The 24,854-nt window shown below is 37.5% G+C and overlaps 1 protein-coding gene across 2 annotated transcripts in view; it reads left to right on the top strand.

Moving 5' to 3' along the window:
• The first annotated feature begins 217 nt into the window (after window positions 1–217).
• Window positions 218–24,854, top strand: part of LOC129765139 (formin-like protein) — a 155,599-nt gene continuing 130,962 nt past the window's right edge. The window contains exon 1 of one of the 2 annotated variants that reach the window (XM_055765023.1): window positions 218–310. The gene's annotated coding sequence lies outside the window, so the exon portion shown is untranslated. Of the gene's footprint in view, window positions 1,202–24,854 lie in introns of both variants that reach the window. The other variant, XM_055765022.1, reaches the window with a different exon arrangement.

The following is a 24,854-nucleotide window of genomic DNA, read 5'->3' on the forward strand; positions in this document are numbered from 1 at the left end:
ATTGGAAAAAAGTGTCAAAATTCACTCCGCATGACTGTACTAGCAGTTACATCTTTTTTGTCTAAGTTTATTTTGCTCAACCGAACCGTACACATTTCTCGTCGTGCTAAACGCTCCTCCTGTTGTGTGTGTTCGTGAGTGCATCTGCCAGTCTGCTGCTGTTTTGCTGCTTTTTCCCGTTCGGAGGCCCCAATACGGACGCAGTTGAGTCAGTTTGCTGGAGAATGCTGTGACGTGCAGTCGATTTCGAAGAATATTTCGCGTCGGCCAACGAACGAACCGCGGTGTAGTTGTGTATAAGAAGCGTACAGTGAGTGTTGTGTTATATACCCCGCATAACCTTAAGCCGCGCATACCGTCGCTTGCCACATTAACCCGTTCTCCCGCCGTTGCTGTTTCGTATTGTAGCGCTTTTTGTTATTACTACTGCGCTGCTTGGGCTGTACCAAATCCGGGAAGAGGGAAAGAAGTGCGAAGAATAAGAAACTGAGACTGTTTCCAGTTCTTGAGTGCATATTGTGTGTGAAATCATGTTTCTGTTTCTTACTGAGCTGTGCCAGAATCCGGCCGAAGATAATGTTGGGGGAGGGCTTTTGAAGTTATTTTCATGTTCTGAATGCAGATCGAAATTTTTCGTGGTGCTTTCAAAAGTGTCGAAGTAAACGAAGAATTGTCTCAGGCGAACGCGTAGTGTTGAGGTGGTGGCTTGCGGAATCTCAGTGACCTGTTGATTTTTTTTGCTTCCATCCTTCTGATTGATAGTGTGCGGATGACATTGTATCGTACCGAAGAATAGAGATTTTATCAGCTTCGCAGCCAGCTCATATATGAATGAGAGGAGGTTATCGTTTTTGTCGCTGGTGATTTTATATGGAATAACCGGTGGTCAACATATATTCGTGAATCACAACAAGGATTGCGTGCTGCTGTGTGGTGGTCTCCAATAGCAACAACATTCCGGCACCATAATTCCAGGAACTTGCATGCATCCCAGCACTTCATCAATGTCGAAATCTGAAGTTGCACAGCTTAATCGCCGTCGTTCGTTTTGGCTTCTCCTCTGCATGCTGCTATTCGCCTTCAGTTGTCTCGTGTGTACTCCAGAACCGTCATCCGTTGTCGTTAGTGTTGGCGTTCCATCTGAGGCTGATACGAGAGCGATTTTAAAAGCGAAAAGCGTTGCCAGAAATAGACGGCAAAGGTAATGTATTTATGTCGGATATATTTTGATTTAAAATAACTGCAGAGTTACATTAATTATTCTGAATTGAATTCTAAACATGTTTGAGTCGATTCGTCAAAACTGGTACAATCAAAGACATGATCTTCTAAAAACGGTATTAGTGAAAGTGCGGGTAAGATTTGTATAGTTTCAATTCGAATTTGATGTTTCTGTTAGAGAGAGAAATTTTGATATATGTTTTTGTGTATTTGCCATGCGAAAATAATGTTAATTTTTAATACATCTAATTGTATTCGAATGTCCCTCACATCTTTTGATGTACTTTGACGTCTATTATTGATTACATAACATAACTGCTTTTTAAGAATGTGTCCATTTATGCTGTTGGAAAGCACGACATCAATTTTAGGAGTATTTTTTTTAAATTTATACGTTTCGTTTATAACAAACCTATCGAAACAAGTGGCGTTCCTTGTACTCAGTTAGTCCAATTCAAATACGAGTTGGTGCGTTTAGTTTCGTGTTAAAAGTTGGTTAAAAGCAAAAATGGCAATGAAGAATCTGTTCGTTCATCCTCCATATAAACATTTTATTATTTTGTTTCATAGAACGTGGGAGTTATCTCTGCAAACATTAAATCGTGTAACTTGCAAATTCTATGTCACATATAAAGTAGGATCAAATCACAACTCTGTACCGGTATCAATACCTTCAAACATTCACGTTTTCTTACTATGAGCAAGTGCATGGGTCCAATCGCAGAACTGTTCATTGATTGATCTTCTAATCGATCCCGTTAAATTTACCTTTTGCTATAAAATTCCTAGTATTTCAAACAAAACTCATCATTATAATATCAGATTATTTTCAGACACAATTCTCGTTCAAGATTTTTCAACCACTTGCAAATAACATGTTTCTCCGTTACATGGAATGAATGTTTTATACAGAAAATATGATAGAACAAAGACATAAAGGGTCTCAAGCTATCGCGAAAACCTTTCCGGGCCCCAAAAACCCCTACATACTAATTTTCATGTTGATCGGTTCAGTAGTTTCCGAGTCCATAAGAATCAGACAGACAGACAGACAGACAGAAATCCATTTTTATATATATATAAATAATTTTTCTAATCATCTCAAATATTTTCCAAAGTAATCTATCATTGTAATTTGGGTGAAGATAAACTAGCAAAATATATGGATGGCGTAGATCTGATTAGCCGTTCTCCCGTGATGATATTTTACACGTAAGGGTGAAAATCCTTCTTTTAAATATAAAGATATGCATAGCCAATTTTTTCGAATTTTTCTAATCATCTCAAATATTTTCCAAAGTAATCTATCATTGTAATTTGGGTGAAGATAAACTCGCAAAATATATGGATGGCGTAGATCTGATTAGCCGTTCTTCCTTGATGATATTTTACACGTAACTGGGAAAATCCTTCTTTTATATATAAAGATGCATATTCATGATTAAAAACTGAAAATATGTTTAATCACATTTGTCTCAAATTCCGAACAGCGGAGATGCTTTTTTTTAAATCATAACTTTTGAACTACTGGACCGATTCAAATAATCGACATATCGGATTAAATCGAATTCGCGAGTCTTTTAGGAAAAATGTTATACCGCCGAAAAAATGGATTTCGTTTTTCTAATTATTGATTTTTTTTAATATTTTCACATGATTTCGGGACCAAGGGCGCTATATCTTTCATATTTTTTCTTGAAAGCTGAGGTTTTTATACAACATATCCAAAAATCAGAGATGTGATTTTTTTCGTTTTTGAATTATGATTTTCCAAAGTTGAGAAGTTTTTGTTGCGGTATCTTATTGGACAGAAGACAGGATAGTGGAAAACTTATTTTTTGACGTGGGACTACGTCTAACCGGAATATATGGAGGGTAAAATGAAAACCTAAACACAGAACATGCAGGAAAAAATGAAAGATTTCGAATGCTTATAGCTCGAACATTTCGTACTGGATAGGAGAGATGTTTGCATCACTTGATAGGGAATATTTCTACGCATCTATCGCAACTAACAAAATGTTGTTTTTCATTAGATAAACAATTGAATAACTGTAAAATATTAGGCGTTATCTAAACGCCCTAACTGCATCGTTTTGATTGGCCCGATTTACGGTTTCCCTAACACAGCCATCAAAACCAAGCAGCCTTGGGGAAATCGGCATTGCAAATTCATGAAAGTAGGGGGACTTTTGTTCTCATCGAAAAATGTTCCCTAACACAGACTTTAAAACCAAGCAGCGAAATCGGCATTGCAAGCACACGAAAGAGCCTAGAGGCGAGTGAACTGAAAAGTTTGAACCCTCTTAAAGCCAAAAAGAAGAAAAAGAACACACGAAAGTAGGGGGAGCTTTTGTTCCCACCGAAATGTGTTCCCTAATAGAGATTTCTAAACCAAGGTGCCTGGAGAAATCGGTATTTCAAATTCATGCAAGTCGGGGGTATTTTTGTTCCGACTGGAATGTGTTTCCCTAACACAGACTTCAAATCCATGAAGCGTGGGGAAATCGGCATTGCGAATTCATACAAATCGGGGGTATTTTTGTTCCGATTGAAATGTGTTTCCCTAACACAGACTTCAAAACCGAGGTTTCTGGGGAAATCGGCTCTGCAAATACATGCAAACTGCGAGTACTTTTGTAATCGCTTGCCTTTGTGCAGAGTGGAATATGTCTGTCCTAACATGTTCTTCTAAACTTAGGAACCTGGGAAAATCGTGCAGCCACTAGAAGCGAATGAACTTCCCAGTTTCAAGCAAATTCGAGATTCGAGAAGTATGTACACTTTTGGGATGTAAACTTCAGAGGGAAATGTAAAATAAAATAATCGTTTGATAATATTTTTTTGTCTTTATTGGAAAGATTTTCAGCCTTAGGCTGGTTCATCAAACGTTTGATAATTCTTCCGTACATATATTTTGTTCTAGTCATCATACCAAACGTAAAAGGTCCGTCATTAAATTTACTTGTAACGAAGAACAATCAATCACAATAAATGAATTGACTTGAATTCAATCAAGAATTTAATCAATACAAACGAATGATTGCTAAGCTAAGGTAGTTCCACGTGAACCTTGCGGTTATATCATAGATATAACCCACTAATTTTTTTTTGCAACTTTTTTTCAAAGAAGACCTAATTCGCTTTAATTCTGAATCAGTGCAGTAATTCAAAAGTTCTGAGTTTTTGTGCTCCCGTGGCCGAGTGGTTAGCGTCAAACCTAACATGCCGGGGGTTCGGGTTCGATTCCCGTTCTGGTCGTGGAAATTTTTTTTCAAAGAAATTTCCTCTGACTTGCACTGTGGTCACACGTATTCTAGAGCTTGCCACTCAGAATGCATTCAAGGCGTGTTATTTGGCATAGAAATCTCAACTAAGTACTAATGAAAATGACGCAAGTAATTCTACGTTGAGACGGCGGAGTTCCTCTAGGAACGTTAGTGCCATATAAGAAGAAAGAAGAAGAAGAGTTTTTGAAAAAAGGGATAGTTTTTTTTTCGGACCAATGGTTAGCTTTGAAAAATCATAACTCAAAAACGATAAAAATCACATCTCTGATTTTTGAATATCTGATGTAAAAAACCTCAGCCTTCAAGAAAACCATGTACCGTTTTGTCACAAATTCCGAACACTTAAGCTCAGCTGGTCATTTAACAGTGTCTCGTTACTCAAAATGGTACTCATTCGCGAAATTAGTTTGATTTTTGGATACAATAGAACCTTTTTCTCATTTGACTACAATAAAATTGATTTACAAATGAATATTCATGGTGAAAAACTAAAAATATGTCACTGACTTGAATCAGGTCCTTAATGACAGGTCCAAAGTCGTTGGGAGCCGTTGACGACTTCATATGTCATTCCACACAAAACCTAACTAAGAACATCAATTTTACCCTCGTTGGATTCCGATACTAATTTTAATAAAGATTTCTGCATACAATATCATGTTTTTCATCCAACTATTGTAGATCCTTACCTTTTCTAGCACTTAACACGAAAACAGTAAACAAAATAGTTTTAAAAACTACAAAAACTGATAAATGAACGATGCTTGGTTTTTACGGAATTTTCTAACGCAAACATTCCATGATTGGTTTTGACTGTCACTTTTTTCCAATCTATATACAGCCATTTTATACCGAACTGATATACTGGCTCTCAGATTTTCGTGAAAAGTAGTAATTTTGTTCTTTACCGCAAAACATTAGACCCGTATTTTTTTATTTTTTCATTAGGGTGATCACTTCCATTTTAGGGTGGTCCGAAAAATCAACGTTTTTCCCTTTTCTCCAAAACTGACTTTTAAAAATTCATAACCTTTGAAATACTATACCGATTCTGATGATCAACATATCAAATTGAAGGCAATAAACTAGTCTTCTTTTAAAAAATGTTTTTTTCATAATTATTGATTGTATTTGTTTTTTTATAGTTTACATGGTCTCGGGACCAAGCGCTATATTTTTTATATTATTTCTTGAAAGATGAGGTTTTTTTTTCTACATAACATATCCAAAAATCAGAGGGGTTATTTTTTGTTCTTGAGTTATGATTTTTCAAAATTAACCGATGGTCCGAAAAATCTATTTTTACCTCTTTTTTCCACCACAACAATTCGTAACATTTGAACTACTGGATCGATTCAGATGATCGACATATCAAATTAAAGCCGATGAGCTATTTTTGATTAGAAAAATATTACACTTGGAAAAAGATAGAATTTTGTTTTCGTAGTTACTGGTTGTAATTATTTTCCATAGTTTACATGGTTTCAGGACCAAGGGCACCATGTTTTTTAATATTTTTTCTTTAAAGCTGAGGTTTTTTTCACATAACATATCCGAATTTCAGAGAAGTGTCTTCAAGTTCAATCGAGTTGTGCAAATGTGGGTGGGAACCTTGACATGCACCTCGACATTGAACTATGAAACGAACATGGTAATGAATTTTCGGGCGAAATGAACACGCTTTTATAACAAAAATTTTCAATGCAATGCAAGGACTCTACGGAAAAAATATGTGTTCTGTGTAACAAGATAACGAATCCTCTGCAAGTGGGGAAACAAATTGGACGAAAATTGTCTCTGATTTCATATTATGGATAAAATTTAGGCAGAAATGCATAGAGATTTATAGAAGAAATGTTAAGTTAGGACTGTCTTCTTTGTATTTAAACAACATCGAGTAATGATTTTCATTCAAATTTTAGCTATTTGTAAATTGTTTTCGTGTCTGCTAAGCTCAAGTGTTTCGAATTCAGAATACCGATGTGAATACTTCTCGATTGGATCACAATAACGAAATAATGAGGTAACAAATTGACCTATACATCATCTCCAATGAAGTTGTTTGGCGTATCTTTGATTTCACAATTCATTAACGGGACCCAGCACTTATAAATTTAGTAGCGTATTTTCGATCTGGATAGCATTCTAAAGCTATCGTCTTCGATAGCTTTAGAATTCGTCTAAAGAGCTCCATTTCTCTGTATGTCATAGATCTCATCTCCATCTCCACATCACACTCGGGTTCGGGAAGTCTATTTTCCCACAGTCCAATGCAATGCACGGTCAAACCTTCACGTATCTGCTCGATATCTACGTGGGACCTATGCTTCATCGATCACAATCGATTAATTCTCTAGATCGTTATAAAATTTGAACACACTTAGAATATTTAGTTATTATTTATTTTACAGCCAAAATATTCACAAGAAATAATTTATATGGCAGAACAACGTTTGCCGGGTCAGCTAGTGTTTAATATTATAAATTATAGGCCTGTAAATGATGTTAAAATGAAGCTTATACCCAAAGAATGTCAGGGTTTTCATCATTCAATTATTTAAAACATACAAGTTTATAAAATTTACATTCAAAGATTAAGTGTTCGGAAGATGAGACAAAACGGTACACGACCTTTTAGATGGATAGTTTAATGATTCCTATTTTGTTAAACATATTTTTCATGCTGAAAGATATTTTTATTCGTGTTTGTACCTCATTTTTAGTCCTTTATTGCGTTATTCGTAGTTTTCGTTATCCGCGGTGCGCTTGCCCGACTATTCCGCGGATAGTCGGCGTTCTACTGTATACCCTTATGAAAATTCAGTCGCAATTCAAATTGATCCTAATGAAAATTGTAGTTTCAGGTAATTTAGGTAATTTTTATGTCAAAAAATTATAGGAGATTGTGTCCAAGATACGACCGCATTGTTGACGAAGAACAACGCTGTTAATTTATATAAGTCGCTTGTTAATAACTTCAGATATTATTTTATGATGCTGTGAAATTTTAAAAATAACTGTTTAGTAGAATGGTTTGATTGCCCTGAAATCTTTTTAATTGTACAATCAGTTGACGATAATTGATTGATGATTCATTCTTGCCCTCGCAGAACAATACACTAGCCGATCGTATGTCGCAATTTGTTTCATGTCAATGCATTGAAAATTTACCTCGAATGCTATTACGGTGGCCTTTTGCGCAATTGGCATAGACTCAGCTACAGTCGATTATATACTTGTTGTACCAGCACCATTATTCCACATCTCATAACTATATCAATATAACTTTGGCACCGCATGGAAACAACAACAATGACAATACTTGCAAGTATCAATTATCATGCTACATGTTATTTAGTATTGCCTCAGTGGAATCGCACCTCTAGACATCATTCGTACAACGTAAACCAAGCCCCAAACAAGCGTTCGTCATAGCATGCATGCAGAGTAGAGATGGGCAAAACGGTTCATTTCAATGAGCGGCTCAGAGCCGTGCGCCTCAGCCTCAATGAAAAGAGCCGGCTCATTTGAGCGGCTCAACGGCTCTTTTCAAAAAATGGTTTATTCGGATATGTAAAGAATGGAAGACATAAAAAATTAAGTTTAAAGCAATAATCAGTGCAGAGAATAGTGAAAATATTACTTTACTGAAGGTTTGCTCTGATATATTTCCATCACAATGATCTTCTTTATTTATTTTTATTTATAAACATTATATTTTCAATGTTATCTGATGAAAGTCTACTACATCTTTCACTGCAAACTTGTCCTGCTTTCGGAAAAACTTGCTCACATGGTACTGAAGTCATCGGAATACATAATATTAAAAAAAAAATGGTAGAGCCGCGGAGAGATGGATTTCCTTCCATTCCACCAAAGCTAAAGGTCGCTTATTCTCAGCAAATGTGGTCCCGCTAAATATTTATCTACAATAGATATTGCAACAGCTTTTGGATCATGTGAGAATCGAAGATTGCCAACCAATGCATCAAACTCCTATCATACAAATGACCGCGCTTCACCACCAACGATTTGTAGTAGTTTCGTAGGCGTGTATTCTATGGATGTCATTTTTAGCGTCCTTATCAACGACTAGTGTGCAAAGTTGTACTTTCTGTTATCCCCAAAACCTTGCTGCTTGAAGCGAGGATCTAGCAGTATTGGTTAGGCTACTAATACGTTTAACTCAAGATTTGTAAAAAACATTACCAGCTCCGAAATAAATTCATTACAGAGCTTTTTTATAATCACTAGAACTGATTACTCTTGATCCATATAATGTTGATCATGTCGAATTATCAGTCGGGAGAGTATAGCAGTTTTTGATAACGACACAGTTCTCTCCCCGCTTTACATCCCAAAAATTTTTAAAATGTTTGGAATGGATTGTTTTCATGATTACCTGTATGGGAGTTGCACGAACAAAGTAATTGGCCATTTTGGAGTTCGATTTATAACAAATAACTGTGCCCTACTAGTCGAGCCCTTTCACCTGATACCCATATGATGGGATTTTCAGAAGAAATGTAGTCTCCTATTTCGTAACTCGTTATGATTTTATATTTTGATAGTCGCCATTTTGGATTTACATTTTTCATAAGTAACTGTGTTTTACTAGTAAAGACCTTTCATTAGATACTCATATTGATGGGGTTTTGAAAAAATACATATTTCGCCATTTTGGGGTGGCAGCCATTTTGGATTTGCATTTTACATAAATAACTGTGTCCTACTAGTCAAGCACTTTCATTTTATACCAATATTGATGGGGCTTGGACGAAATTTATTTGTCTGCCATTTTGTAACGGCCGCCATCTTGGATTTCCATTTTACATGAATAACTGTGTCCTACTAGTCAAGCCCTTCCATTTGATACCCATATTGATGGGGTTTCGAGAAAATACGTAATCCGCCAAAATTTACATCCATACAAACAGCTGAATAAAACCGCTTAAAAAGCAGCATGGGAAACATATATTTCTTCTGCACTGCCGCAGGCCAGGTTCGCCAGAACGAACGTACGATCCACGGTTCTTTACCAATAAGCCGGCTCTTAAAAGAAACACGGTTCTTTTATGAGCCGCATTTCTTTTTTGAACCGTGGTTCTCAAATGAACGGCTCTTGAATGAACCGCGGTTCAAAAAAGAGCCACGGCTCATAAAAGAACCGTGGGTCTTTTCTGAACCGTGGTTCATTTAAGAGCCGTTCATTTGAGAGCCGCGGCTAATATTTAAATAACCGTGGATCGTACGCTCTTTCTGACGAACCGGCTCAAATGAGCGGCTCGTGAGCGCTCGCCCATCTCTGATGCAGAGCCATACATCGGTGGCTTAAAGCTGCTAGGAATATAAACACTTCTCTTCATTTTGCCCTATTCTCAATAGAAACGCTTCTGTTAATATTACTGGTCTCGAAAAAAGTTGTAATACTTTTCCATTCTCAAGATAAGCGCAGCTGTCATCCTTAGTGGAGAAAGTTTTGCTACTGGCAAGCGAAACCAAATCACATACAAATTTCCAGAACGACGTTTACTTTTTTGGTGACAAAATAAATGAAATGAACTCTTTCTGTTAATCTCAACAAAAAAAAAAGGGTAGCATTGCTTCTTAATGATCAAGATTAGCGGAAATGCAATCATAGTTGAAAGTAGTTTTGCGACTGGCACGCGAACCCAAATAACTTATAACACGCGAATACGCGGCACGCGAACCCAAATAACTTTTAACATTCCAGCGCAACATTCAAGATGCTTGATATTCCCCAAAGGATTTTTTAGCGCACAACCTTAACGTCTGCTTCGCCATACCGTCAGTTCAATTCATTGAATGCAATGTCAAAGGCGCCAACGAAGCCTTTATGATGACGGAAAACAAACAATGTTAACTGCTTAGAAAAAGACTGAATACTTGCCTCAGCAGAGATTCATCACTAATACCCTAACGCAAATATTTCCCTCCAGCACTATTTTTACGTACATGTTATGAAACACGCACGTACGCACATGAATATCCATATTTCAATGGCTTGAAGCAACTTAATATACACACACTTATCTTCGTTTTGCGCTTTTTTCAACAGAAGCCCTTTCTGTGAATATTGCCGGTATAGATTAGCTTAGCTGCCATCCTTGGTGGAGAGAGTTTTGCTACCGCCATTCGAAACTAAATCGCAGATCAAATTCCAGAATATTTATTTTCTTGGTGAGCCAACGATAGCCTAGCTTGATGCTTCCCCACACAATTGTATAGCTCAGAACCTTAATGTAATGGCGTCAGTTTGACGCAATGATTGCAATGTCAGAGACATCAGCGAATGAATAACTTGGTCTTCGCTTCTTCGCGTCCACAGCTCAGCCCGAAACGGAGGCATGTGATGACGCAAAAAAAAGGAGCCTCAGCGAGATCCACTGTTTATACTCTAGACAAATATTCCCCATCGTTCTTCTTTCTTTCCTTTGTTCATGGAGACTTTGAATCTTACGATTTCTCCTTCGTTGCTCGTCGATAAGTTGCTCGTTATTGACAGCTCTGTTCGGGAAAGCACACAAATCAGCAGAACAAACGTATGGGAAAATGGAAACGCTTATAGTTTTCATGAATTTTAACCATTTACACACCAGGGGATTGTGCTGTATATCATATCAAACAAATCTTAGGGAATTTCCGATTCGTTTGGTATGTAAATCGTCAAAATCCGTTCGTAGCAAAAATAGTTATTAACGTTAACTTTATTTCATAAAAACGTGACCAGTTTTCTGACTTGGCACCCTTAATGAAAGACGCAATTCTACGTCAAAAAAATGGAAATCGAAAGGTTGGATAATTTGGAGTGAAATTGTTTTATAGTTGTCTTCATTTCCAGAATGAAGATTCTTTTTTACTTCAAATATTTTTGTCTGATAAGATTGCGACTAGTTATTACAGTAATTTAATTACGACATGCCGAAACACTGCTCAGTGTCGCATTGGAGGCGATTTGGACCTGTAATTGGACATTCGCGAAGACAGTGATACCATGTCGCATCTGGTGACGATTTTCAATGTTGGGGCCATAATTTGGGCCTCGAACTCGATGTTTACAATAATGTCCAATCAGAGGTAAAAATATCCAATTGAACGTGTCGCATTATAGGTCTGTTCAATTAGCTATATGTCGCATAAAATGTTACCTACTGTATTAGCATCTTATCTTTTGTATCGTCTCGACGCCAACGTTTGGCAACACTTTCCGCGGACTCCGCGCAGGGAACCTCTTTGTTTCGCAACCTCGGACACGGAGCATGGGAGCGTGAGTGGTCGGGAAATAACAATCAACAACAACAGCCACCACCAAATAATGATGGAACAAAAGTATGAATTCTTTACTGGCGTTGTTGGACGGCCGGCCGGCACAACGATAAGAAGAATCACAATAATAACAACAATAACAACGAGAAAGTTTAAAGGAAAAGATACACAAACACATTCCCCCAGGGTCGCTGTCGGCTTTCGTAGGAGGAGGAATGCCGGTGCCGAAGAGGTGTGAAGGATGACGAGCGAAACCACGGCAAGGACCGTCTGGCTTTGTTTGATCGTACGGACGTACGTACGTGCGAATGTGTATGTGTGTGTGTGTAAGGGATGACGATGCTGGATGAATGAACTCGAGCCCGGTGAAGATCCTGTTTTGAGAGGGTGTGTGCACCGAGAGAGAGAGATGACTTGCCGGGGTTATGTTTAGGAATTGTCGAAATTGAATGTTGCGCACGTTTCGGGCGGGTTTGTATTGGTGAACAATGTTCTGCGTGCCGGTTACGGCAAGGATACGAATGCAATGTGGATGCAAACGTGTGTTTCAGCATGTTTCAGCAATGGGAGAGGAGAGTGGGCACACAAGATTTTTCGCTTGGAATGGGATGAATGATATAAACAACGGTACAGACGGACAGAGTCCAATTTTCTGCAGCAAAAAACGCACGTCTACAGGACTACAAAGCAATCGATGTGATGTGGAACGTGAGTTAGCAATGAAAATGTTAAAGTTTGGCATTGAGGTATAAATATGCTCATTGAAGGCGGAGTTTTATGGCCTAGGGAAATGATAAATAAGCACTTAAGCTCCAATACTACATGCTATAGGACGGGATTCTGGAGTGTCCATCACCCTGACGGTTATCTCATAAATACAGATGGCACGTTTGATCCAATGGGGATAAGGACAGAAAAATTGTACGAGTCTACTCGGCCTAAATACAGCATAGTCGCTTCATAGATTTCAATTTGGTTTCTCGTTGGATCACATGCTCCACAATAATTGTGTGTGCAAAATCTCTCAATCACGCTCCGCGGATGGTTTAAACCCGCGTGTGCATTATTGTTAGGTGCAACGGCATTCACTCGCTGGTGCAATAAGGTTTGTGCATTGGCCATCAAAAAAAAAGGGGGTGTAGAATGGAAACGCCGCGTGCGCAACGCAGTCAAAGTTCAACGATTCATTAGAGTTGCATTTGTGTGTTTGACCGAGAGCGCAGACAGAACGAGTAAGTGCACTGTTGGTGTTTTTGCGCTATGTGCCGACCCGCCAGGTTTTCTAGCGTCGTGTTTTTGTGTACACTTTTGCAACGCGCGGCCACGGCCGGCTCGCAGCGGATGTTGATGTTTGACCATGTGGTGCGCGAATGTCATGAAAAAAATATTCAATCAACGAAAGAGAGAGAAGGGGTTGCTGCCTACACATACTTCGGTCACCACATTATGCTTTCGATTCCGAAGGATGTTACTCAACTCGGATGGTAATTGGGCAGTAGCGTTTTTTGCGGATGAAAATTATAGAAATTGGTGAGGATTTCCAATGCTGAGTGGTCGGTTTGTAAGAGCTACCCGGAAATAATCTTGTTTCATAATTTTCGACATCCCACGGCTGTTTCTTGTCCAATGTCATCGTTTATTGAAGAATTTTGATTAGAATCTGAGAATGGACAAAACAATTATCCCCTTTTACCCAATGAAACAGATTCAATTTCCATTCCAGACTTACCAAATAAATCTCAAATCGAATGTTATCATGAGGAATTAGTTTATTATAGTACTAAACACAATTAATACACTTCAATGCTATAAAAGTATTCGAGAAAAAACTGCCTTTTTGTCATTTTTGCGTCAAAAAATAAGACCACTCATTATTTAACTCAGAAAAATATTTCCCTTAGCTTCAACCAGTACTTTTGATTTGATGGTGTAATCATTGTTCTGGATCACGCACTCTCTTCGGTACTGACTCCATGGGGTAATTTCTCGATTCCATGGGGTTCAGGAACTTTTTGATAATCTGAAAAATAAATTTTCTATCGAATTTAGTTTCGCTTCCATTGAATAACATCAATTTTATTATCCTGGAACTATTTTTTACTGTACGGGTTGTATGCTCAGGGCGGTCTTTCATGAACGACGATGACATAATCAACGTTGTTTTGCATCCAAACACATTTTTCTACGATGATGAAAATTCGATTTCGATTTCCGAGGGAGCGATTGCTTCATCAATTTTGGAACCACATCAGGTTGATGAAGATGAAGAGTCCGAAAATTGTATTTCAAATAAAGAAGCCCTATGTAGAATCGATAAAGTTGTAAAGTATAAAGAAAAAGCTGAGCAAAACGGATTGCCATTGAAAAAAAATACCTGCTGCTAGAAAAACGTGGAACTATTTTAGAGGAAATCATTCATTCACAAAATGTTAGCTTTAAATGTTTGCTTGGTTGCAAATTATGCACATTAAAGTGCCAATGAACGTATGGGAAAAGAGTGACTTTCGAATTTTCGAAAGGGACTTTCTGCAAAATATTGATTCCCACGAAAAATACCCTATGCAAAATCTCAGCTCAATCGGACATTATTTACTAGTGTCTTCAGGACATCAAAGTTTGAGTTTTTTGAAAGCCGTAAAATCACACAAGGGATGTTATCAAAAATCGGCTCTATGGGACCTAGATGACAAAACAAAATTCGAGATGACAAGTAGATCTCGTATTTTTCCAAAACTCCGAAATCATGTACTCCCTCATGAAATGTATATTGTACTCCCAAACTCATGTACATTGAGTGTTTTCACGATTTTCGAAAAACTCAAAATTTGACGTCTTTGCGATGCTAGTAAATAAAGTTCGATTGAGCTGAAATAGTGCATTTTTTTAAGGGGATCAACAGGAAGGAAGTCGCGTTCGTAAATTTGAGATGACCATTTTCATTAGCACTCTGATGCACATAATTAAACTGAAATAAATAATTATTTGTCGAACGAAATTTATTAAATTTGTACCGCCATAATATCGTAAAATATGAAGATGTTAATTAGATATCTTTTAAGAATCCAAAAAAAAAACATCTTGGACTATCCAAGCAGATTTAAAGGTAGCGATTTAGTATTCTTCTCTTTCTTCTTCTTCTTGGTTTTAAGAGGGTTTAAACTCTTCAGTTCAATCGCCTCTAAGGGATTTAGTATTCTTTGGAACAATTTCAACATTCCTATCCCAACTTTTCCTTTTCCTTACTATGTCCATGATTATTCGAAGGATGGTATTATGTATTATTGAATCAATATTTTCATTTGAATTTATGATTTTTGAAGCAAAAACTGTGGATAACCGGATTTAAACATGTTAAACGGACTTTGCTCGTCTCAGCTACATCCATGTTTCATGAAATTATCATATTAGGTATGTTTAAATACAGCCATACTATGTCAAACCGAAATAGTGGTTCTCAGATTTTCGTTAAAATTGGTAGTTTTGATTTTTATCGCAAAACATTTCATCCGCATTTTTTTTATTTTTTCATTAGGGTGACCATTTCCATTTTAGGGTTGTACGAAAAATCAACTCTTTCCTCTTTTTTCCAAAAATGTTTTTTTTTCTAAACATCATAGCTTTTGAACTACTAGACCGATTAAAGATGATCGACATATCAAATTGAAGCCAATCACTATTTGAAAAAATACTATACCTGCAGAAAATTCGAACTCTGCTCTTGTTATCATTGATTGTATTCGTTTTTTTATTGTTTTCATAGTCTCGGGCAGGGCCCGAAATCTTCGACGGTGAAAAAAGAAGACCAACTCTACTCCCAGTAGCTCCGCTTCGACTAGAGCTGCTTCGGCAGTCACAGCCAACAAAAAAATGACTTGACTAGAAAATGAATTGACTAGCGTTGACTAGCGAGGATGACTGGAGAACTAGTCCAGTCAGTGGTTGTTTTAACTGACTCGACTAATGAATACAAATCTGCCTCTTCATTCAACTGACTTCAATCCACATTTCCATTTCCCCCTGAAACTAATTTTGTACCCCCGTATGCAATCTTATTGTACGCCCATATAAAGAGGAACGAAAACTTGATTCCTGATGCAAAAAAGTAGTTACCCCATCAATGGACGGTTTATTTTCTACCCATCGTGAACTCAAACCAACGAACTTAGACATTTATCATGTATGCTATAAAGGTCCTCGCGTTGGTATTAGTAAAAAGCGTGCAAAATAGCGCACACACACTGCACGCTATTTTATACGTGTGAGTAAATTTTCGTGTACGATACAAAAGAATCTAGCTCACCTGTAGCGTATGTCAAATCACGTTGAACTCAAACATCGATGGATGCACACGTACATGGGAGAGAGAAAGAGAGGAACGAATTCGTTTTGGGGAAGTAACTTCAAAATGCAATGAGGACAATTTGACTGGGAAGAATGAAATGATATAGTCGAGTCGGTAGAGGGAGATAGCGACTAAACGCCCAACTGGCTGTTGCCAAAAGTCATTACTAACTGAATACGGGTATAGTCAGTCAGATAGTCAGCCGACTATCCTCAGTTGATTATGACTATGCAGAGCCCTGCTCAGTGCAATGCGTACATTGACATAAAATCCGCAAATTGCGACATATGATCAGTTCGTGTATTGTAAGAATCGAAGAAAGAAAGAATCGCTGCTTCTAGAACTACTTCTATAAAGCCAAGGGTTAATGACTTACTCTTTTCAGGAAACTTTCTAATAGAGAGTGAGTAATGATTTTAATTTGCATTTATGAAAAACTAGCTGACCCGGCAAACTTCGCCCCGCCCGAAATTTGTTTTTTGTAATCAATACCTTCAAACATTCACGTTTTCTTACTATGAGCAAGTTCATGGGGCATGAAATTTAGTAGGATTTTTTTATGTGATTTTTTTTTTGTGCGGTCCCTATCTCTCGTTCAAAACAGGTTTGTCTGTGCTGCATGTGATTGTTTGTTTCTATTGTGATCGAGTGACTCTTGTTAGAATTTTCATGACGATGGAAGTGTTTTAAACCACAGAATTGGATACCTCAATTAGTGGTGCTAGGAATTTGAAGAGCTACTTTCAGCTAAAATGTTTTGAAATGATTACTTTATAGCCATGAAGTCAAGTGGACATCTTGGATGATGATGCGCGTTCAGCACACAACCAGTGCGCGTCGAGATGTTGTAGAACAGGAAAATTAGTTTAATCCAACAGCATTTACGATCCGTCCGTATGGCCGGATTTTACGGGTATTTACAATTCACGTCCCACGTTCTAACACTTGCTATCGAAGCTTGGAGGTTTTCTCGAGATTCGAAAGATGCAGCCGGAGCATGCATTTGGCTAACTGGCGAGGCGCATGAACACGGGAAAGCAAGCATCGATACCATTATCACTGCACATAAATTGTTGAATGTGCGAGCATAAATAACTATTTGTGCTCGTCGTGCTTCTTGCTCGTCGCTATGCTTGCGATGTCACCCTGGATCCAAATGGACTCCAAGCTCTCTGCGGGTAAAACTCTCCGCGGAAAACGTAAATATCACGTTTGTGTATAAACAAACAGAATCGCAACAAAGGCGGATGTTGGAGCTGATTTTTCCACAATTTCTCGGATATCGACAACAATCTTTGTTGTTACACGTGGTTTGTTTCAAAGTTTTGTCCATGCCATGGACCTCATATCGTGTGGGGAAACTTGTTTGTGTCTGACATTAGGCGCACAACACTGGCGCAAACTGTCACCAGCGGCATCAACATCATACACAGCGTGTCTCTGGTGATAGACTGCGGGGGCGGTGAGAATGAGGAGCGATATTGTTCAAATAAAGTGTTTTCCAGATGTGTTCAGGCATTCGAACAGGCTTCTGCTATTTGTTGAACAGCAGCAGCAGATGATGATGGCGTGTGGGGACAAGGAGTCTCCACAGTAAAGCTGGATCAAAAACCGGCTTTCGTTTGGCTAGCTTCCTGGTGCGGTGTGCCAGCGCAATGGACAGCACCATCGGATAGGCAGACGCTATTTCTTTCTTTTTTAAGCTCGGATTGTGTGTGGCTTTTTTAATCTTCGGGAAGGCAAAGTCAGTCCCTCTCGTGGCATCATCCCCAGGGCTTAACTAGCTACGTGTACGCAACGCAGAAAGTGCGCCCGAGATTGGGACCGGCGAAGACCAGCAACAAGCACTCCGCAACAAGATACAAATAGGCATGGAAAACATTTTTGAATTAACATTCTTTCTTGCCTTTTTCATCGCTTTCATCAGCACCATCAGCACCGGCCGCTCTCCCAACAGCAACAAGACCCAAGGGAGATGAAAGAGATTTATCGCTGTGGCATTCCTGGTTGACTGCCTGAGAGACTCGGTGGTACCATTTTTCACAGGGCCCCTGGAAGCCATCCAATTCGCTGGTGCATTCCTCCATCTCTCCGCCCTTCACATCGTCGGCTTTTCGTGCCATAGTTAAGTAAAGATCGGTTATCGGGATGCAAACGAATACCCCGTGCAAAATCCAACTACCACCGAGAGGCGCCCACGCCGCCACGAATAGTGTCATCGGATCATTTTGCAAAGTCCGTTTCGCATGCCTGTTGTGTTGTGCCTTCACAGCTGGGTGAAAGCCTAGCGAAAACTCTTATGAGTTTTCTATGCGGTGGTGATGGTTTGCAAAAAGCTTTTTTTCGTAACCTTAAATGCTGCTAAATGCGGCGAAAATTGCACAACCCCAAATGGGCACTCTCAGACCGTGATTTTCCTCCACTCATTTGCATCTGAAAAAATTGGCAATGCCATTTGATGGATCTATTATTTTGGGGGGGAAAAAAGAATGAAACTTTCCCCTATTGCTGCGTATCACATGACCTTTTCTGCAAACAGCTGTGACCGAAAATGGGTACAAAACATTTCCGGGTGTTTCTTTTCTGTGTGGGTCTTACAATGAATGACCATACGTTTTCAATCGCAATAAAAAAAAATGGTACCCGAGTGCGAACAAAACGTGCAATTATAATCAATGCGTGCTCTGCGATGCATAGTATCATTCGAAAGTCAGATTAGCGTTTTTTTTGTTCCTTCCACACCCGGAAGATCCAATCCGAGCACGTAACAATTCACCTATGTTTAATATTGCGCTCGCAAAGCACCACTGTACCTGTGAACAATCTGTAACTTCGAATGGGACATGGTTGTATGTTTCGAATTTCTGAGCCAAATATGTTTGTGAATGTGTTACTCAGAAGCTTTGAAATAATATTTTTACGCTCCGAGTGTAAATAATTTACTTGGTCAAATAGTGAATGTAGAATTACAAATTCATCTATTCGCGTTACTGCCTCAGTATTTTTAGAAACACGATCTACATTCATTATTACAATCGCAAATAAGTTCAAATTTCAACTGGTACTAGCATTCAAGGTAGAACGGACCATTTTGACAAACTCAAAATAGTCTTGTCCGATCTTGTATAATGTTCCAACTTTTGTGTTTCGATATACGTTCATTCACAGAAAATCGTACAATGGGCTACACGGGTCACACGGGTCACACAACTCGATATTACTAATATCCTGGTTAATCTAACGGTTTCATTTATCTGGAGGATAGTTACACCTGTTTACACGCGATATCTGTCATGAAGGGAAAGACTATTAGAAGGCTCATATTAGGTGCAGTAATAAGAAATCCCTTATTTTCTAATAAATAGCGTTGGTAATCTCGCTTATTATAAGTGCGATTCGGTTACGCTAGGTCGCATGAGAATAGTAAAATTTCGTACTATCGGGGCATATTTGACCTAGATCGAATCATTCTAACTAAACTTAAGGGGGGACCCTGGTCTGGAAGGTCGATTTTTTTTTGCATTTTTAGGAAGCTTATGCACTCAGAAATGTTGTCCTAAAATGATTTTTCGATATTCGAATTCGTTGGAAACTTGCAGCCGAAAGTATGTGGGATATAGTATTGCTGTACGATCCTATAGGATATATAGGATCAAGAGATATCTTACCCATGATTGCATAGGAGACGTAATCGACAACACCATTAGTGTTGTGAAAACGCATTTTTGTTGTTTTTTGGCCTATAAGCATAACCATGCAAATTTCCGATGAAATGATCTGTCCAGTTGAAGGATATTATCGGCAAAAAGAGGGCCTAGGTGATTTTGCGAATCATAACATATATTTTCCATTTGGAAAACGCTTGCGTCTATTTATGCGGACAATCAATCGTTTCAATGATCATTTGTCCGCATAGCTAGACGTAATCACCAGGTTGCTCCGTTTGTAGCGTTAGTATTTACAATTCCGATAATAGTCAAAACGTCTCCGTCGATAGTTTCAGTTGCTATCGGATAAAGTCAAAAAGGTTTGGAAGAAGTTTGATAAAATGTCTGGAAAAGGTGCTCTTGATTTGTTGTCTATGATAGTACTTTTTTCCTGAAGAATACTCTGGGATATGATAAGAACAGCAGGTTCGTGTTTTTTTTCAATTAATTGAATGTGTAAAGTCAATCTGCAATGTTGGGAATTTTAGCAACATGATTTACCGATATCACGATCAATCGCATAAAGATGATGGAGTGACTTACTCCAACGGTATGAGTAAATGCTGAGTATGTGGGATAATTCAATGCTGAATCCGAGGAGTTATAATGCTAAGAACCAATATTATTTTAATTTTACTACTGATCAGATTGTTTCATTATCTACTTGAAGATTCAAATGCAGAATGTGAAAAAAAATGTGATTCAAATGTAGATTTAGCTTATAGCACATAGTACTGACAATTGTTGATTTTCGAACGATGTATGAAAGCTGTATGGAACTACGTCTGTTATGCGGACAAACAGTAATTTTCCGGAAACCTTTTTTTCAAAATTGCTCAAATGTTTTCGAACAAAAAAATGTTTCTTTGCATGTTGAGCAAACGTAGTACATTGAGTAGAATGCGAAACAGCGAAAAAGTCGATTTTGTTCATTTTGTCGTTTACGTCTCCTATACAAACATGGGCAGTATAGTATTGCTGTAAGAATTTTTAAACGCGTTTTTCTCGGAACCATGTTTTTTTCAACTGGTACAGGTAAACTTCGATATAACGTACATTTCACTTTCAAAATTGTACGATGTATCGAATTGTACGTTATATCGAAGCATAATAAAGTACTCACAAACGTAGTCTATAATACATTATTGTGTTGCTGTTTTAGTAAAGTTAATGAATAACTTCAATCAGAAGACGAAGCCAGCCTTTCTCATGATGTTTCCCTTCGTACTGTTGATTAAATCTTGATTTATTTAGAATCCGGAATCCCAAAACCAGCTGTATTTCATGATTGATTGAAGTTACAAAACTTGTTTTAGCATCACAATACAGATGATTCATTGTTCTATCAGAAAAAAAATATTGAAAAAAATTTTCCTTTACACTTTGGAAATGTGTACGTTATATCGAGTGACGTTATATCGAGGGTTCGTTATAACGAGGGTACGTTATATCGAAGTTTCCCTGTAGTATGGATATCTCAGGATCTACTCGGCCGATTTGGCTGAAATTTTTATGAGCATGTAAGAATGAATTATTTAAAGCAGTGGTGGCTAACCTACGGATCCCAGGCTCCCAGGCTGATTTGAAAAATGATGTTTTTTTTCTTTTGAATGATGAATGAATATAATCAAACATTTCTTCAAAAAACTGAGTAATTCGTCAACTTTTTCACTTTTTTTGTGCTATTCTGCGCGGGTAACTGCAGTAACTGCTGCCAATGTTGATACTTACGTGTTTACGCCACCGGAGCGCATTTTTGATTATAATTTTTTCTCCTAATAAAATTTATTCTGAGGTCTATCTAAAGTGGGCGAAGTTTCCGCTCAACGAGGATAAATAACCGAGGATAAGAACACGTGTCGGCCGCCGACCTGCCGTCTGAAGGAACGGCTTCTCACAAGCAAACCTCTGTTTCACCGAAAGTTTGAAAGTAAGATCTGCTGACATTGTATTTCATTCAATGTCGATGGACGAGAATACAGATATTTCTGATACAATAAATTAGCAATATTTTTTGGGACATGTCCAAAGAATTTGTTTATTTTATTGTCGTCAATCAAAATTGTAGACCAATACATTCTTAATACTACTTAGAACTACTTACCTAAAACTAAAAAAAAAACTAAAGAGAGCTGGCTGGATAGTCTATCAGTTTAATTCAAAAGACGATTTTAACAAGTTACATAATCAACAAATTTTTATTTATTTATTTATTTATTTATTTCGTCAAACCAGCGTAGACTAAATATGCCGCCCAAATATTCTAGTGAAATTTAACTATATCTTATTCTATTCAAATAGTCTTTGAGTATTGACCTTGACATGGTTACATAAATTATTTCACTGTGTTCGTTACATAGGCTCATCATACGATTAATAGGACTATATTTGGCATAATTCGTTCTTCGGTAATCTATGTAGAAAATGTTAGGGTTTCTCAGGTGCGTAAAAATTTAGGTTTCCTAATATTTCTTCTGAGTTCACTCGTTGTGATATGATGTCAATAATAAATAGAATCATGGCAGAGTACCGACGTTCTTTTAAGCTTTTCATATTGATTAGCATGCAACGTACCTCGTATGGAGGGAGATGGTATGAAGACCGGCCTAGTTTACGAAGTGCAAATAATAAGAATTGTTTTTGTACAGATTCAATTCTGTATTCGTGTGAAGTTATGTAGAGGGACCATACAATACTACAGTATCCGAAAATTGACCTGACGTATGTTATATACAATGTTTTTATTGTGTACGGATCGTGGAAATGGTAACTAAAGCGTTTGATGAAGCTCAACATATTATTTGCTCTATGGGTGATTGTATTATAATGATCAATGGAGGTTAGTTTTGAATCTAAGACCAGAGACTTAGCTCGTTGACCAGTAGATGTCAACGAGTAAGAGACTTAGGTGACTTAGGCGATGGGTTGATTTCTCAGCTTAACACCATTGTTCAATGGTGTTCTTCTTCTTGTAAAAGTCATCAAAGTGCATTTCCTAACATTGAGCTGTAATAAACTCTTAGTGCACCAATTATAAACTATGTTAACTTCATTTTGGAATGTTTGAGAGTCTTCTTCATTCTTCATTTCCATATACAGCTTCATATCATCTGCGAAGATAAGTGCCTTAACACTATTTAGAAAAACGCAAACGTCATTAACAAATAAAATGAACAAAAGTGGCCCCAAGTGAGAGCCTTGAGGAACTCCGGATGTAACAAATATTGGTTTTGAATATTTTCCCATTAAACCTTACTATTTGCGTGCGGTCAGTCAAATATGATTCTAGCCATTTCAATAGCTTGACTTCTATTCCTATTTTTTGAAGTTTAAGAAGCAGTAATGGTATATCAACACGATCGAAAGCCTTACTAAAGTCAGTGTATAGAGCTTCAACTTGATTACTATCATCCATTGCATTCAAAGTGAATGTGACAAATTCCTGCAAATTTGTTGTTGTTGATCGTACTTTGAAAAAACCGTGTTGCTTATTTGTAATTCGTGTCTTTAGTTGTTGAAAAAGTTTTTGGTATATTATGGCGTCAAAAAGGTTTGGAATGCAAGAAATAATTGCTACTCCACGATAATTTCTAACATCGGATCTATTACCGGATTTGAATATAGGTACAAGAAAAGAGTTTTTACATATTTTTGGGAACCCTTCTGATTCCAATGACTTATTGAAAAGCCATAAAAGTGGATGAGTTAATTCAGATGCCAAATTTTTTATAAAAACCGGTTGAATTCCGTCAGGACCTGGCCCTTTTGAGACATCAAGCTTATTTAATGCGTCAAAAATTTCAATGTAAGTTAGTTTTCTGACTCCAATATCACATGGAAATTCTGAAAGAAATGCAAAGAAGTCACGATCTCGGTCCCCCTCAGCTGTTTCAATATAAACTTCTAGAAAAAATGTTGCAAAGAGGTTGCAATTTTTTTCTGGGTCATCCCCCACGGTATCGTCAAGGTGCATGCGTGATGGAAAACCATTGCTTTTCAATTTTGTTTTTATGTAATAAAAGAAACTTTTCGGGTTGTACTTTATGTCCGACTCTGTTTCTACTTAATACTACTTAATCTTCAAAAGCGGTTTTAACAATTGAGTTGAGCTGTTCGCAAATGTTCAGATATTTTTCTAGATTAGCGTCAGATTTGTATTTCTTATAAATTTTATGTGCCTTCTGTTTTTTTTATTTTTTAGATTCTTTATGTTTTGATTAAACCAAATCGGATGTGTTTATATTTCTCCTTTTTCGTCTAGTTGGTATCTCCTCCTCTATAATTTCACTGATCCTCGAGTAAAAAGTCGTCACTGCTACTTCAATGTTTTCTACACTTCTAAATATACCCTGCCAATTGATATAGTTAAGCTTACACCTAATTGATTGGTAATTTGCTTTGGTGTAATCAGAGACTTCCTCGAATTCATATTCAAATTGTTTTTGGGTTTTATCTATAAATATAGAAAATTCGATAGCTGTGTGGAAGGCTTCATTTTTCCAAAGTGGAGTTAATGATTCAGTCACACAAAAATCTTCGGTCATATTTGTCAACAAGAAATCCAAGTAGCATTTCTGTCGATTATGAACATTGTTTATTTGATTCAACCCAAGACCGGCTATTTTATCAAAAATAAATTGCAGAGTCTTATTATCACCAAAAACTGGAAGCAAGATAAATTCATTGTCAAAATCAGTGATAAAGTCTGCATTTCGTTGATTGAAATCTGAAGATAAAATATTTTCAGCAACTTCGAAGAATTTCTCATAACAACTAATTTGAGCACGATCAGGGGGGAAGTAAACAGAAGCAAATATATGTATCTCTCCCGCAATAAGTGCTTTGACCCACACTCGCTCAAACTCATCGAATTCTGTTGTTGGAATATGTTCTGAATTTATTAATGAATTAATAGCAGTCCTTATTGCTATTAATTCATTGATAAATTCAGAACATATTCCGCCGCCTCCCGATTTTTTATGGGATTGTGAAGATTACGGTCATCTC

This window comes from Toxorhynchites rutilus, chromosome 2, assembly GCF_029784135.1.
Source record: "Toxorhynchites rutilus septentrionalis strain SRP chromosome 2, ASM2978413v1, whole genome shotgun sequence".
In the NCBI taxonomy this organism is placed as follows: Eukaryota; Metazoa; Arthropoda; class Insecta; order Diptera; family Culicidae; genus Toxorhynchites; species Toxorhynchites rutilus.